At 40.2% G+C, this 14,505-nt stretch overlaps 1 protein-coding gene across 2 annotated transcripts in view; it reads right to left on the minus strand.

Moving 5' to 3' along the window:
• CDKL5 (cyclin dependent kinase like 5) overlaps window positions 1-13,490 on the minus strand; it is a 132,633-nt gene extending 119,143 nt beyond the window's left edge. For both annotated transcript variants that reach the window (XM_030476703.1, XM_030476700.1), the window contains exon 1: window positions 13,401-13,490. The gene's annotated coding sequence lies outside the window, so the exon portion shown is untranslated. The remainder of the gene's footprint in view (window positions 1-13,400) is intronic.
• Window positions 13,491-14,505: the final 1,015 nt, after the last annotated feature.

The following is a 14,505-nucleotide window of genomic DNA, read 5'->3' on the forward strand; positions in this document are numbered from 1 at the left end:
GGTTATAATAATTTACACCATAGCACATAATACTTTTTTATCTAAACTTGAAGGCATGAGGGCAATTAAAAAACATGTATGCTATCCTTACTTGGTCTCCCATAACTTCGGTAGATTTTTAAACAAAACCTCAGACTATTTGCTTGCAAAAACTGACTCTCCAAAGAGATGATAAATGTTGAAAGCCGTACCTCTTCTAACAAATGCAGGTAATTCTTAATTACCTGGAAATTCAACTAATCTGTTTCACAGTACTCAAGGACCAAGTCCTGTTTTCACCTAATCCTTCTGTTCTGAAAGGGAAGTGACTTAAAGATGTATGGTTAGTAGTGTTTAAATTTTAATTTAGGTATGACATGTTCACAATACTTTAGAAGCACAGTAATGAACCACAATAAGTGTTAGTCAGTGGCTGCGCACTAGAACTCTTACTCATCTAGAATTTAGCCCAGTTGCTACCTTATGTTCCACTTTTTTTAGCATTCCAATCACAACTGTACCATATACAGCTAGCACAGGCACATGTACAGTATCCTCTCACCCCACTATTGACATCTTAACTCAAAATCTATTTGGAAATCTATTTTGTATGTTTCTCCTTCAAGAGAATTACATCTCTTAAATACTGTAGTGCACTTCTTGAATATTTGCTCATCTTTCTTTATGTTAATTTCAACTATATTTCTTCTCCTCCTCCAATGATTTTTTTTTTTTCTGCTATTAATTAAATGGCAGTATTATTTTCCTCAGGTGCAATTATTAGAAAGCATCTTAATGGGTTATAATGTCTATAAAACTGACTAGCACAACATACACTATTCTGTATCATTAAGGAACAATGCTCAAAGGAGAATATCTACTTGTCTTCATTTAATCATAGAAAATGGAAAAAGACTAATTAAACTGAATGCGTTGGTAGGAAAAAAAAAAATAGTATGCACATATTCCAGAAAAACACTTTCTTAAAAATTGTTTTAAAACACCTCCCGTCATACTCCAGCATTCCATATACCTTTTGAATAATTTCTCTTCAGCTCATGTATTTTGGAGGCATATTTAAAAGACAAAAATTTCAATATAATAAGCTCTAAGCATAGTATTATTTTCTCTTACTTGAATATTCCAAAGACACAAAATATATTCCTTCTATTAAAAAAAATAAAGAAATAAAAAATCCAGTATTTCCCCAATATCAATACAGCACCACTGGCAGTCCCCCATAAAGGATCATAACTAACTACAAAAGTGGTCAGTGTCACGCAGTAATACCAGAAACAGCAGAAGACTATTTTTTAGCCAAATGAGATTAAATACAGTACAAAGTCAGGCTTCTGTAACTTAAAATCTGATTTTGTAACAAATAATTTAACAGTTTGATTTATAATAAAACTGTATAGCATTAATGGTATATTTTGTACATTTTTACACTTTAAGAGTCAATCTTCAAGCAACCATCACAGGAAATTCTCTAGCCTACAAACACATGCTCAGCGATTTTTGCTGTTCAACTATAACTCTACAGAACCATAAGCACATACTACGCTACAGTAATATACTTGTGCAATGCAATTAGACAAAAGTATTTTCATGCAACTGTTATTACACGTTAAAAACAATCTTAGCTTTTGATATTTTACTTTTAGATTTAAACTCCAGGTAAAAATATACTATAATGCCACTTCTCCTGTGGTATCATGATGAAAAATCCATTCTATGTAGCTACCAGGTATTGGCAGACATGAAGCTATTCACATGACATTCAAATTTTTTTCTGGTTTTCAGCAGAGGAACTTCACCACCACAGTTTGCCATATCTGATGAATATGAAAGCGTACAATTTCTTTTAATCTGTCCTGCAGTTTCTCAATAAAATGGTAAAGTCTATCAGAAAAGGAAAAGGAAGTTAGAGAAAATTCACCATCCATCTCACAAATGTAATTGATTTTAAAGGTCCATTTTCATCTTCATCTATCATTGCACCTGAAATAAAATCCAATTATTTCAGCTTCGCAGGTGGGCTGGATTTTCATCCTGAGAGATATGAACAAACATGAAATGATAAAAAAGCCCATAAATTAACATCGCACAAATATATATGCTACATACAGAGCTGTCAAATCCCACACTTTGAACATTAAACTGAACCCACAGCTCCCCAGTTTAAACCTTTAGCACGACATAACCTCTCAGACATTAACATCAGAGCACACGGACTGTTATCCACCGAATAACACTGTACTTGGGCGGTACATCTTGCCCAGGCGGTGGTTTCGCCTCAAGCAGGAAGGGTCAAGGCTAGTAGGAGCCCTATCCACATGGGCAACCTCTCACCACAGCCTTGTACCAGACCCTTCTGAGCCCCATGGCCCAGAGTAAGGCACACGGTCTTCTGTAAGACCCAGTGCACAGGTCTCCCAATGTCACGGCTCCACATCAGATGAAAAGTCTGTAAATATGCTCAACAAAACAGTCTCCTTTTCATCCCTACTTCTATTCCACTACCACAACCCAGTTCCCACAATTTCATTCTCAGCATTGCATGCAAAACCAGCTTTAACGGTAGGAGTAGTTACGTTCACAACAGATGGAAGAAACTGAAAGCAATTTATCTGTACAGAAACTTCCACAAGCACAAATTAGGATGAAGGTGCCATCATACAGCCCCTACCCTCAAGATTTGACAGTATAAAAATGCCACACTCTTACTTTCATGCACTACATGCCCTACACCATCACCCTTGTACATTTTACACTACAAGTCATTCCCCAAATTTGGGGGCATGTATGTCTGTTGGATGGTAAAGGTGCATGGAGCTTGACAGCTTGCACACTTTAGTTGGGACTGTTCTGTTCCAACTATTGCTGTGCTTCACAAGGTAAAGAGATCAAAAATAAAACTAATGATCAAGAGCAAGAAATGAGCAAGAAGTTATATTAAACCATAAGCAATGGAGAAAAATCCAGAAAATAGTTTGATAGTCACAACATGAAAGTTACAACCACTGCTAATAAATACTTTAAAAATCCAAGATATTTTAGAAGTGTCAGAACTAATTTTTTAAAAAAATACAGATTGATTTTGGAGCGGGAAAGTAAATTTACCAGAATGAAACTGTTTTTTCATATTTTCTATAATTGAACAACCTTTTCTCACCAGCATTGAAGCTTCATGTAGCCTATTTAAAAGGACAGCATACATCCTCTTTGTTAATTTCTTTGAAGAGCAGCAAGCTAACAAGCTTGATCTGCCATTCCACTTTCAGTGAAATAGCCAACAATAGCTCAAATGTTATTTTAAGTGAATATAACTGGAACAGTCAAACAAAAGGTCACCCATTTTACTGGTATGGAAAAATACAGGATAGGCCTTCTAGCCTCCCAGGGTTGTTCAGTACTTTGTATGATCAAAGGCAAGCAGATTTTGGTCTTAACAGAAATATCTTCCTATCTCCCCTTATCCATACCTATTATTTGCAACAGAATTTTAGTCACTGTATTTTATGGTGACTTTATAAACAAATTTGATTTATCCCAGAAGATAAACAAATAAACATCTCCTAGTATCGAAACTTATAGTTAAAACAGCCTTAAGTTTCAAATACTTAAATTACAAATATATAATATGGATTTTTTTCTGTGAGTTGTATCAGATAATTTCAGTCAGCAGAAGCAACTAAAAAACAACTCAGTTAACAGGCCATGACTTTTATTTATCTTTTTTCCCCCAAATATGTTGTTCCCTCACAGAGCTTGAGGCAACTAAAACGTCAATGTGTATTGAATATACTGAAACAGAATTAATGATCTCCTAATGACAGCAATAGCTATTTGTTTATGAAAAGTAGAGTTGAGGTTCACCTTCCGAAAATCCTGGTTTGTTACTACTGCTGTGGGCACCCCTAACTGTCATCTTCATACCAAAATCTGGTTTTATTCCTAGCAGTAGCACAGTTTTTCAAGAAAGTCAAGCAACCCATTTGTTGTGTTGGAAGTTGAAGAATTCTTGAAATCCTAAGCTTACCACAACATTTCAGCCCTCCGAGTTTTTCAAGAAATATGTCAGCGATTTCGATTCAGTTTGCTGTACTACAGCACCTCTTTTCTCCCTAATCCCTTTCTGTTCTATATATGAGATTCTATGTTTGAAGTTCTTCCTGGTTGGCTGTCACTGTTCTTCCTGCATCAAGTTCATATTTCTGTCACTGACTTTGTAGGATATGTACAACCTCTTACCCACGTACATCAGATGACATTTTTCTATTCCGCCTACAATTCTCTCCTTTTTCCTTGCTCTTTATGACAGGTTTAAACTGAGCAGCTCTTCCCCCAGTTCCTTTAAAGATAGGGAATTCTTTAAAAACATAAGTTGCACTTCTGCGTAACCTACATCAGGGACTGTCAAACAGGTCTCCCACAGAAACTCTGGGTCCTATGTCCACCCATAAGAATACCCTTACTTCCCTCCTAGAATAACATTCACAAACTACTGATCCGTGACATTTCCTCCATTATGCATAACGCAATAACCCATCACATCAGCTTCCTGTCTCTCCTACTTTCTGTACTACCCTTACCTTGCACAGTAGCTTGGCACAAGGCAGCAAATCCCATGATAGGTATTACTACAGGCTGACCACAGTGACATGGAACAGAGTCCCCCCAGTTTCTTGCCCAGTCTTTTCTCTAACCATCTGCCTGTTTCTGTGAGACCTGGATGCCTGCAACGGAGCTGCCTCTCTGCCAAAGTTGACTGGGAATTGAGTGAGTGGTTCAGAAGTTCCTGGCAGGGTGGGAGGAGAGGCTACTGGACAGATGGATGGACAGATGGAACAATTGCATAAGCAACCTTCCCTCAAACCAAAATAAAACCTTGAAGTCCTACCTGTTCCACAAAACATTTCATCAGCACTAGACACTCCCCACTTCAAGGTTTTCTGTTTTATAAGAGGCTATACTGCATGAAGTAGTAGCTTTAGCCTATAGACTTACTGGATCAACACATTACTGGCTCTACATCACGATATACAGCTAAAGCACTCCATAAATAACTGTCTTCAGACACAAGCTGTACCCAAACAAGATTTCACAGTTAAGTAGAAAAAGAATGGTTGCATAAAAACATTATAATGGCATTTAATATAAAACATCCTTTAAATATAGTTCAAAGAAAAAAAGGAGAATGAAAACACAGGATTTTGGGGTGGGGTTTTTGGGTTGTTTTTGGTTTGGGTTGTTTCCTTGGGTTTTTTGTGGTGTGGTTTTTTTTTTTTTTTTTTTTAAGAAATACAAAAACATGTAGATAAAATAAAGACTACTACCAATTAAAGGATCTGCAAAGGCGTCTTGCATTTCAACAACCTAAGATTGTGTGAAGGGATGGAGAAGAAGCTGTGCTAGATGAACAGATGGATCAGGAAAGTGTGAAGAGGTCCATAAGGTAGACTCAAGTTTTTAAAGCATGAAACTTCTGAAGTGAACACAGACTCATTGTAGGTGTTTTCATACAAGGATTAGTTAGGGTGAGGGATCTGGGGGATTTCTTTGGGTTTTTTTTAAAGCTTATAAATGTAGGTAGATGATGGCATACTACATGTGCATGTCTGCAGTGATAGATTCAAGGATACTGCAACTCCATCCTAGCCTGACAAAAAAGGCAAAAAGAGTGGAAACATTTTTGCAGAGGTTAAGCAAACAACCAGATGGCAACATTGTTGATGTGACAGATTAAGAGTAGCAACAAATAAAACGGGGGAGATCCTAGTCACAAGGGAAAAAACAAAACCTGATTGCACCAAGGAACTTCGCTTCCTTTTAGCCGGAATTATCTTTCAAGTGCTCAAAAGAAGATAGTGTATCAGTGTCATTAAAATGAGTTGAACATAGTGTGTGTGTGTGTGGGGGGGGTTAGAAAGGGGGGAACTGTCCTGGAAAGAGAATGACAGTTTAATTTTACACAACTTCTTCCTAGTGACATTTTAGGAACAAACATATTTTAGGAAAATACTGCTTTTGAGCAGAAGGTCTAACTAGACATCCCCCTGAAGTCCCTCATCCATCCCTGATGTTAATTATCACTTCGAAATATCCTAAACAATCCTACTAAAAACAGCAGCAGAAATTTGGGGAGAGGGTATTCTATATTCATTAATAGATTCAGACTCACTTCAGTGAACACCCATCTTGCAATAAAAAATTAATTTTTTTTAAGTGTTCCAAGGTTCACAACTGAAAATTATCAACATTTATCGTCACTGCTATGACAACTGCCTACTGTTTGACTAATCAACAGCTTTAAGTTTTGGATAAATAGTTCTATAAGTAACCCACCCATAAGCAAATTAAACTTTCTTTGATCTCAAATGGTATATAACATAAAAAGCAAACTTGTTCCAAGTTATCATAAATCTATGTCCATGCCCTACTTTTCATCCCCAAAACTGTTTTCTAACAACATAAAAATCAACACTTAAGAGCTGCCAGTACATCTATCAACTATTTTGAACAACATAAATTTGAAATAGCAATTAAGATGTGAGATTAAAACCAGTTCCATCTACTATATGAAGTGCTGTATGCTTTGATGGTTTTAATATTTCTACACCTATGAAGGGGGTTACATAAAAACTAAAGTCAGATGGGTTCCAATCCTGCATACACTCCTCCATAAGCAATACAACTGAAGTTAAACATATGTTTAACATATTACATGTGCACAAACATTTGTAGAGAGGGCATAAGTGACTCCAGGGAATAAACAAAATGCTGCCAAGTGTTCAAAATAAAAAACAGAAGAGGAAACTTTTCCTGCAATTTGTTTCCAGCTACTGTAAAGTTTTTACTGAACACAGCAGGTTAACAGGAATTTAGAACAAGTGTAATGGCTCCGACAAGAAGAGCTTTTTGAAAAGCTGACTATGACATATCCCCACCTTCCACACACTTTGGTTTTGCTATTATTATTTCAGATAACAGCCAAAAATGCAATCTCAAAAAAAAAACAAACCCCCCCCCAAAAAAAACCAAAAAGCAAAACCAAAAACCAACAACCCACAAACAAAACACCACCATCTTGAAAATGCAGAACAATCAAACTGCATTATATTTATTCACAGAAAACTGCTCTGATGAACCTGCAATTATCATGATATGCTGCAGCATGCAAGATACTCTTAGCAGGTGTACTGAAATTTGGTGTTAGAGTCAGCAGAGAGTAATATCCAAATTTTTGAAGCTTATCTACTATAGGACTCTCATCAGAACACAGCTTCTACCAACACCAGCCATAGTTCTGATGCACGTGTAGGCAAACACAGGGAGCTGGTTAGATGTGAATTATACGGGGGTGGGGGGGGGGGGGAATAAAAAGACCTTCTTAAGATAAGGAAACATAGCAACAAGTAAGAAGCTTATAAACACAAGTTTGCTGTGCTCTCAAGTTTAATTCAAAGGTTTTTATGCTTTAAAGACAAATTTTTAAGTACAAAGTCCCGCTTGCTAATACAAAGCTTAAAAAAAGTTACCAGATAGCAGTTATTCCGGGGCCATGAAATCAGATTGTCCTAACAAGTTAAAATGTCACCCAGTCTATCACAAACAGGCCAGAGATCTACCTTCTCAAGGTCAGAAAGGGATGAGACTATAAAGCACTGAACTGATGCACATTCAAGTAGCTATTCACTTACTTCACATGTAAATGAGTTACAGCTGAGTAGTTGCTCACTTCATAAGCACTAAGCTCATCAAAGTAAACCACATGTACTGAAAAACTCAGAGTGATACTATGCCAGACAGTTACCTTAGTCAATTATCAATAAGAACTTTAAATAATCCATTTCAAGATCACAACAACTTCTATGAGTTTGAAAGCTAAGGGTTTCCCCACAAACACAAGGGCTTCATAATTAGATGTTAGACAATGAGATCAACCAAAACATAGTTCTAAGGAACCAAGCTAAATAAGAATTCTCCCCTAAAAAGAAATCATTGTAAGTGTTAGCCATTTCTCTGAATTCACTAAGAAATGTACAGTTCCTACAATACATGATTACTTTCAAACATTGACACCTAATTATGGAAAAAAGTAGAGGTGGTGAAAAATATGTTATCTTCATATTCAAGCTCCAAGAACTATTATTTTTTTTTATACTTAATAGTTGAATAAATATTTGATTCTGTTGAACCTTAGAGCCACATCCTCACTTTCCTTCAGTTGAATGAAGCAGTGTGTTACCATCAACATCTGTATTTCTGTAGTCATCTGTAAGAAAAGGTTAACGGAGGCAGTGATACAATTCACCAAAATAATGGAGCTCTCTGTGGCTGGCATAATGAGCATTCAGTTAAGAACTGATTCACACTTTGTTTTCAGTTTTGGTTCCCCCCCACCCCAGAGAAGAAATCTGGGGGGGGGGAGGGTGTTGTTTGGGGGGTTCCCCCCCTCCTTTTTTGAAATATTGCCAGACATATTTCTCATGAATGCCACCCACAGCAAGATTATCGTCTTTTACCAAAATAAGTGTAAAATAAGTGTAAGTTAAATTAAGTTATCTTAATAATCAAAATAATAAAGGATTGATTTTCAAGACATTAACAGACAATTCCAACATTAGAAAGTTCAACCATTAGATTAGGAATACAAGTTTGAAGCTAAACTGGAACATACTAGCAACTCTTCTGCAGTAATTGTAGAAAAATAAATCTAATTGCAGTAAAGCTTCTGGAGACCTAAACACTTCAGTATCACTGCTAAGTATCAGAGAAAGTCATAATATATATTAATTATAACTACTTACTCCATACAGATTTTCCTCATTTTAAGACACAGCAATAGATTATGTTTACTCCACAGTAACTAAGTGTAACTTAGGTATCAACCTTCATATGGGCAGAGAAGCAGAACACAACTCTAACTTGTGAGCCCATCCATTAATTTCTGAAAGTTATTATGCCTAAAAGGAACAGGCTTGGAAGTTCTCTGAAGGCTAGCCTATTCCTATGAAATTCTCTTGATTGTCTCCGAGAAGGGAGGGAAAAAAAATATATATACATATATATATATGCAGTATTTCTATAGCAACAGTTTAAGACATGTAGATCTTTTTAAATTTATTTTGTTCTTTCAGTGTGATTTCATGAAGATATTTAGCACAATTATTTCTGGCATGTGAAAATATCTTATTTAATACAGTGACAAAGAAATATATTATCACATTCTAAATAAAACCCCGTATTCTTAAAAGCTGAATACATTAGTGTTGTGAACATTCAGAAGTTTAACATTTTTCCTTCATCCATATTTAATATTATGAAAGTGCACAGACTTATCAAGAGAGCTGATGTCATAACAGTAATTTCCTCAGTTTACTTATATATTGTTTTAATGCTATATTTATATTATGAAATTAATTCTTACTTCTTTGGATGCAGAAAGTTGGTATTACCTTCACAAACAAATCTCTGTTTAGATACTAAAGCATTATAGTTAAAAATTCAGAATTTGGAACCAGAAAATAAACTCTATTCCTCATTAATAACATACATTCTTTAGTGATAGCAAGTCACCGATCATTCTCTTTTACATCAGAACATTGATGTTCTGATGTAAAAATCTAGATAAAAATCTAGAGTTGGCAGGTCTAGCTCATGAATAGTGCTAAAATTCTTTAAAAACTTCAAATGAAAGTTATGACAAATAGAATCCATTTTTGTTCCTTTCCCATGAGCAGCACACAGTTCACAATGACTTCATTTATCCTCCATGTCAAAATATTTTTGGGGTTGCTCCCTCTCATTACTGTTTCATGATCCATGTTTATGCTCTGCTCAGAGTAAGCATATAAGCTCTAGAAAATTTTCCTAGATAAGAACTCATATCTTATCCAGAGCCTAAATAATAGTTGGTAAAACCGCTAGTTAGTTTTTTCTTTCCAGATTCCTACTGCTGAGTGTTGTGTGTTTAAGAGAAAGCTAATGCTTATATGTGAACAGTTTTCAAGAGCATCCATATATAGTCAGTATTATAAATAGCTATTTTTATAACAGCACTGAACTAGCTTTTCATTATAGAGAGAGGGTGTTTTCTGCATACAGAAATTACTCTCTTATTCTACCTTGCACCTGCAGTCTTAGCTCTCCTCCTGCTCATATAGCTGTGCTCCATACAACAACACGAATAGCCACTGCTACGTTTGAACTACGCTGGCACTACAGTTCACAGAATCATAGAATACCAGGTTAGAAGGGACCCCAAGAATCATCTGGTCCAACCTTTATGGGCAAAACATGGTCTAGACTAGATATCTCAGCATCCTGTCCAACCAAGTCTTACAAGTGTCCAACTTTGGGGAATCCACCACTTCCCTGTGGAGATTATTCCACTGGCTGATTGCTCTCACTGTGAAAAATTTTCCTCTTGTGTCGAAACAGGAGTAACTTGTGCCCATTACCCCTTGTCTTGACCCTTTAAATACTGGAACACAGTGTTCACTGCAGCAGTGCTCCAATAACAGTTTCCAACAAACTAGCCCAAACTTCTTTATAAAAAAGTTTTCTCTACACTGACCACACAACTTTTTACATTTTCCTGTAGCTATTTCAGCAGTAAAGAAGGCTTATGAAACTGATACTCTCAAGAGTTTTACTAGGAATATAGAGCTACAATAAACATTTCAGTATTTTAATCTCAAAGTGTATTTTTTCCTCATCACCATTAAATTAAACAGAAAGGACCTATGAGAATATTTAAATGGATCTGCAATTTATTTATTTCAACAGTTCAAGTTCTGAGAACTAAGCCAGAGCAGATCAGCTACAACACTAACAGGTTTGTTACAACACTCATTTTAAAGTCAGACAAAAGGAATCAAAACAAATTTATAGTTTCAGCTTCCATGAAGTTCAAATCTACAACATGAAAAAAAAAAAAAAATCTTTCGTGTAAAACAGTGGTTTACATATCAGATTCATTAAAAAATGTCATCATTCAATTAAAGATAAAAATCGGGCACAATGCAAGTATTTTTTACATGTGTAGTTTTGAATGATAATTGCTTTCACCTGCAGGTCTAAGTGCTAGCTGAAATAAATCCAAAAGATCTAGTTCCAAAATATGGTATAGCTCTTGCTCCTTGCAGCACCCGATTGCTACAGCTTTAGATTTCTCCCATTTCTTACCAGCTGTGGCCTTTGACCCACAGTAATATATCATCCTGGTTTTCTGCATGGCAGAAAAATCTACTGGGCTAAAACATGGCAACAAAGCTCTTGATACAATTTTGATTTAAATTCCTAAATATTGCAGTTTTAGTTAAATACTGGCAAGCAAGACCATACTCCTGAGAGCGATTCAATGCGGAGGCTTCTTTAGGCAGAGAGCTCTCTGCTTGCAGAACATCATGCCAGAAGCACAAAGGGGGAAGATTTTCCTTCCTATTGCCAAACGAGCAAAATGAGAGAAATCTCAAACACCCACACAACTAGAGGTAGTTCTTAAGTCTGTACGACAGAAAAAGCCAACACTTCTATTATTCAATCCACCTATTAAAACGGTGCTTCGTGTTTTTAATACGGGCAGGTAGGTATATTTTATAAAAAGCTTGCTTGGTTTTTTTCAACTGCAGATCTCTTTTGCCATTAAGTCAGCATGCACAGAGATAAGAAAAACCTAAAAAGATCATGTTGCTTTAGGTAAACGCAACAGACTATTTGAAATGTTAGATTTGATACCCTTACATTGAGATCCAGGAAAAAAATTAAGTGTTCTCATAGATAGTAAAATGAAGTAGGAATTGTAGGTTGTCCTAGCCAAGAAACCATTATCAACTGGCAATATACAACCTGATCATTCATTACACTAGAAGCTGGCGGTGCGCAACACCTCTCCGAAAAAAACAAGAGGCATAAGGACAACAAAAGAAACCAACAGGACAATTTAAAACTTCTCTCCTCCAATATTGCAGAACCTGAAGGCTATTCATGACCTGCATCTATCAGCATGCCGATGGATTTTCCTAGCCCTCCTCCGTCTTATATTCTCTTGCAGCCTATTTGAGACATTCTGAAGCTTTGCTAAATAAATATGTATTTGCAATAAATAACTCTTCCAGATATGACTGTGACTAATGTATTACCACCTTGACAAGTCTACTGAGTCGAAGTCAGGTAATAGCTTCCCTCACCCAAGGTGTAGCACACAGGAATTTGCATGATCATTACTAATTTCACTATGGCAGTTTCACGCTGTTGCTGTTTCAAACAGCTACCTGCCGCAGCAATGGTAGGCAGCACACGATGCAGACAGAAAGAGGATCTCCGAGAACGAGGCTGGAGTAATTCAGCAATAGCAACAGCACGCAGAGCCCTCGCACACTCTAAAGAGAATGGAATAGGAACATAGCTTCTTGCTCCTCCAGCCCAGGAAGAGGCATTGCTGCAAACACACAGCTAAACCCTGCTTGAAGAAAAATGCTTTTCCTTTCCATGTGCTCTGTGCTCTAGTCCAAGGATAGCAACCGAGTTTTCCCTGCTCACCAACCAATACAAAAGATGAAACCCGAGAGCAGAATCAAGGAATAGCCCAGCAATGGGAATCCCGGCATCCCTTTTCTTTCCTCGCGGCTCCAATTGAGGAACTGCCTTCTCTCTCCTGGGTGTTGTCCCCTCTGATGCTCTCCATCACCACCTACCTACCTGATAACAACTACTGTATTTTCTCATAACTGGCACAGAAAACTCACAAGCCCAGCACCAGCGCGACTGATTAAATAAAACAACACACACAAATAATCCAGAGAAACACTCCCCACCCCAAATCATCATAATCTAAGGAGTATCTTTATGGAAGAAGCAATGAGCCCTTCTAGCCAGGAGGAGGAGGGCATCAGGAAGGAAGAGGGGAGAGCCAGCGCAAGACAAGGAACACGGGCGGAATCCCACAGGCGGCCGCCTCCCTTCTCCCCCTCTCCCCCGGGGGCACCTCAGTGAATCCCGGACCAGCGGGGCCGAGACGGGGCCGCTCCCGCGGGCTCTGCCCAGTCCCGAGGGGGGCGGCGGGCGGACAGACACTGCCGCCTCGCCTCCCGCGGGCCGGGCGCACCTGGGCTGAGGAGCGGGGCGCGGAGCCGCGCTGTCCGCCGGCGGAGACACCCACCGGCCCCGCAGCAGCGCCAGGAAACGGCTCCAGGCGGATGAGGGGCGGGGGGACGGGCGGGCCGCGGCCGCCCCACGGCGGTGCGGTGCCGTGCGGTGCGCGGCTGGCCGGTGGGGTGGGGGTGGAGGGACGGAGCGGAGGGAAGGGAGTGAGGCGCGGCGCTGCCCCGCCGCCGCCGCCGCCGCTGGAGCCCGGGGGGTGACAGGTGAGGGCAAGGGGCGGCCTCCCGCTGCTCGCGCTCGCAGCTCCCTACCTCCGCTCCGGCGCTGCTGCTGCTCTCGCTACACCCGGCGGCGCGCGGTCGCCCGCCGCCGCCCCCTCCCTCCGTTCCCCCGCCCGCCGCAGTCCCTCCCTAGCGCGGCGCTCAACCGACACCACTAGCCGCCCGGCCCCGCCCTCAAGCCCGCACTGACACTTCCTTACACCAATAGCAGAGGAGCTGGGGGCCCTAACGCTACGCCCTCTGTCCCCCCGACCAATAGGCGCTAGCCATAATCCTTCCCCTCCGCCTCCCTCCCGGGCGCCGCCCCCCGCCTCGGCACCGCCCGCCCTGGCGGCAGGGTCGGTTGGCCCGCAGCTGCCGAGTAACGGGCGCGGGGCTGCGGGCGGCGGCTGCAGTGGGGCCTGCGGGTCGTGCCGGGGTACAGGTGGCAGCCGAGGGGGCCTCCGGCTGCAGGAGAGGCGGCAGCAGCCATGGGTGGCACCTCCGCTGCGGGCAGGTGGAGGTGCGGAGGGTCAGGCTCCGGCAGCGGGGCAGGGCCGTGAGGAACGCGGCCCTCCCTCCTGGGCGGGGAGCGGGGCAGGTGGCCTCTCGGCCGGGGGGGTTGGTCTCACGGGTGGGCGCTTTTTCCTCTTTTCCCCTTTTTATTTGGCACGGAAACTGGTCCACGCCCCCGGCACGCGGAGCCGTTAGGTACCCGCGAGCGGAACAGGGGGGTCGGGGGTGGAGAAGGGCCGCAGGAGCTGCCGTGGGTCCTGCGGGTGGATGGAGGGAAGGGCCGCAGCGAAGTTAAAAGTCAGCGTCTCCCTTTTTCCCCCAGATCAGCTCCTGAAGCGGTGAAAATGTCTCCAGCACTCAAGCGTTTCTCCAACCTTTATGAAACCGTAATTTCGGCTTGCAGATAATGTTGCTGCCGTCTGTAAGGCTTGCACTTTCCAGCTTTGCTCACACAAATCAGTGTTAAATTAACTAAAATGTAGTGAAATAATATTAAATATAGTTCAATCAAAATTAAATTAAAAACTAAAGTCACTTTCAGCTGCCACTTCCAGGCAAGCATCAGCTCTCAGATGCTCGAAGGCAAAATGCAGTTCTGCAAGTTGTGGATGCTTGAACTCGGCTCCCATTTTCTTGGTAT

The sequence above is a fragment of the Strigops habroptila genome, chromosome 2 (genome assembly GCF_004027225.2).
Source record: "Strigops habroptila isolate Jane chromosome 2, bStrHab1.2.pri, whole genome shotgun sequence".
NCBI lineage: Eukaryota > Metazoa > Chordata > Aves > Psittaciformes > Psittacidae > Strigops > Strigops habroptila.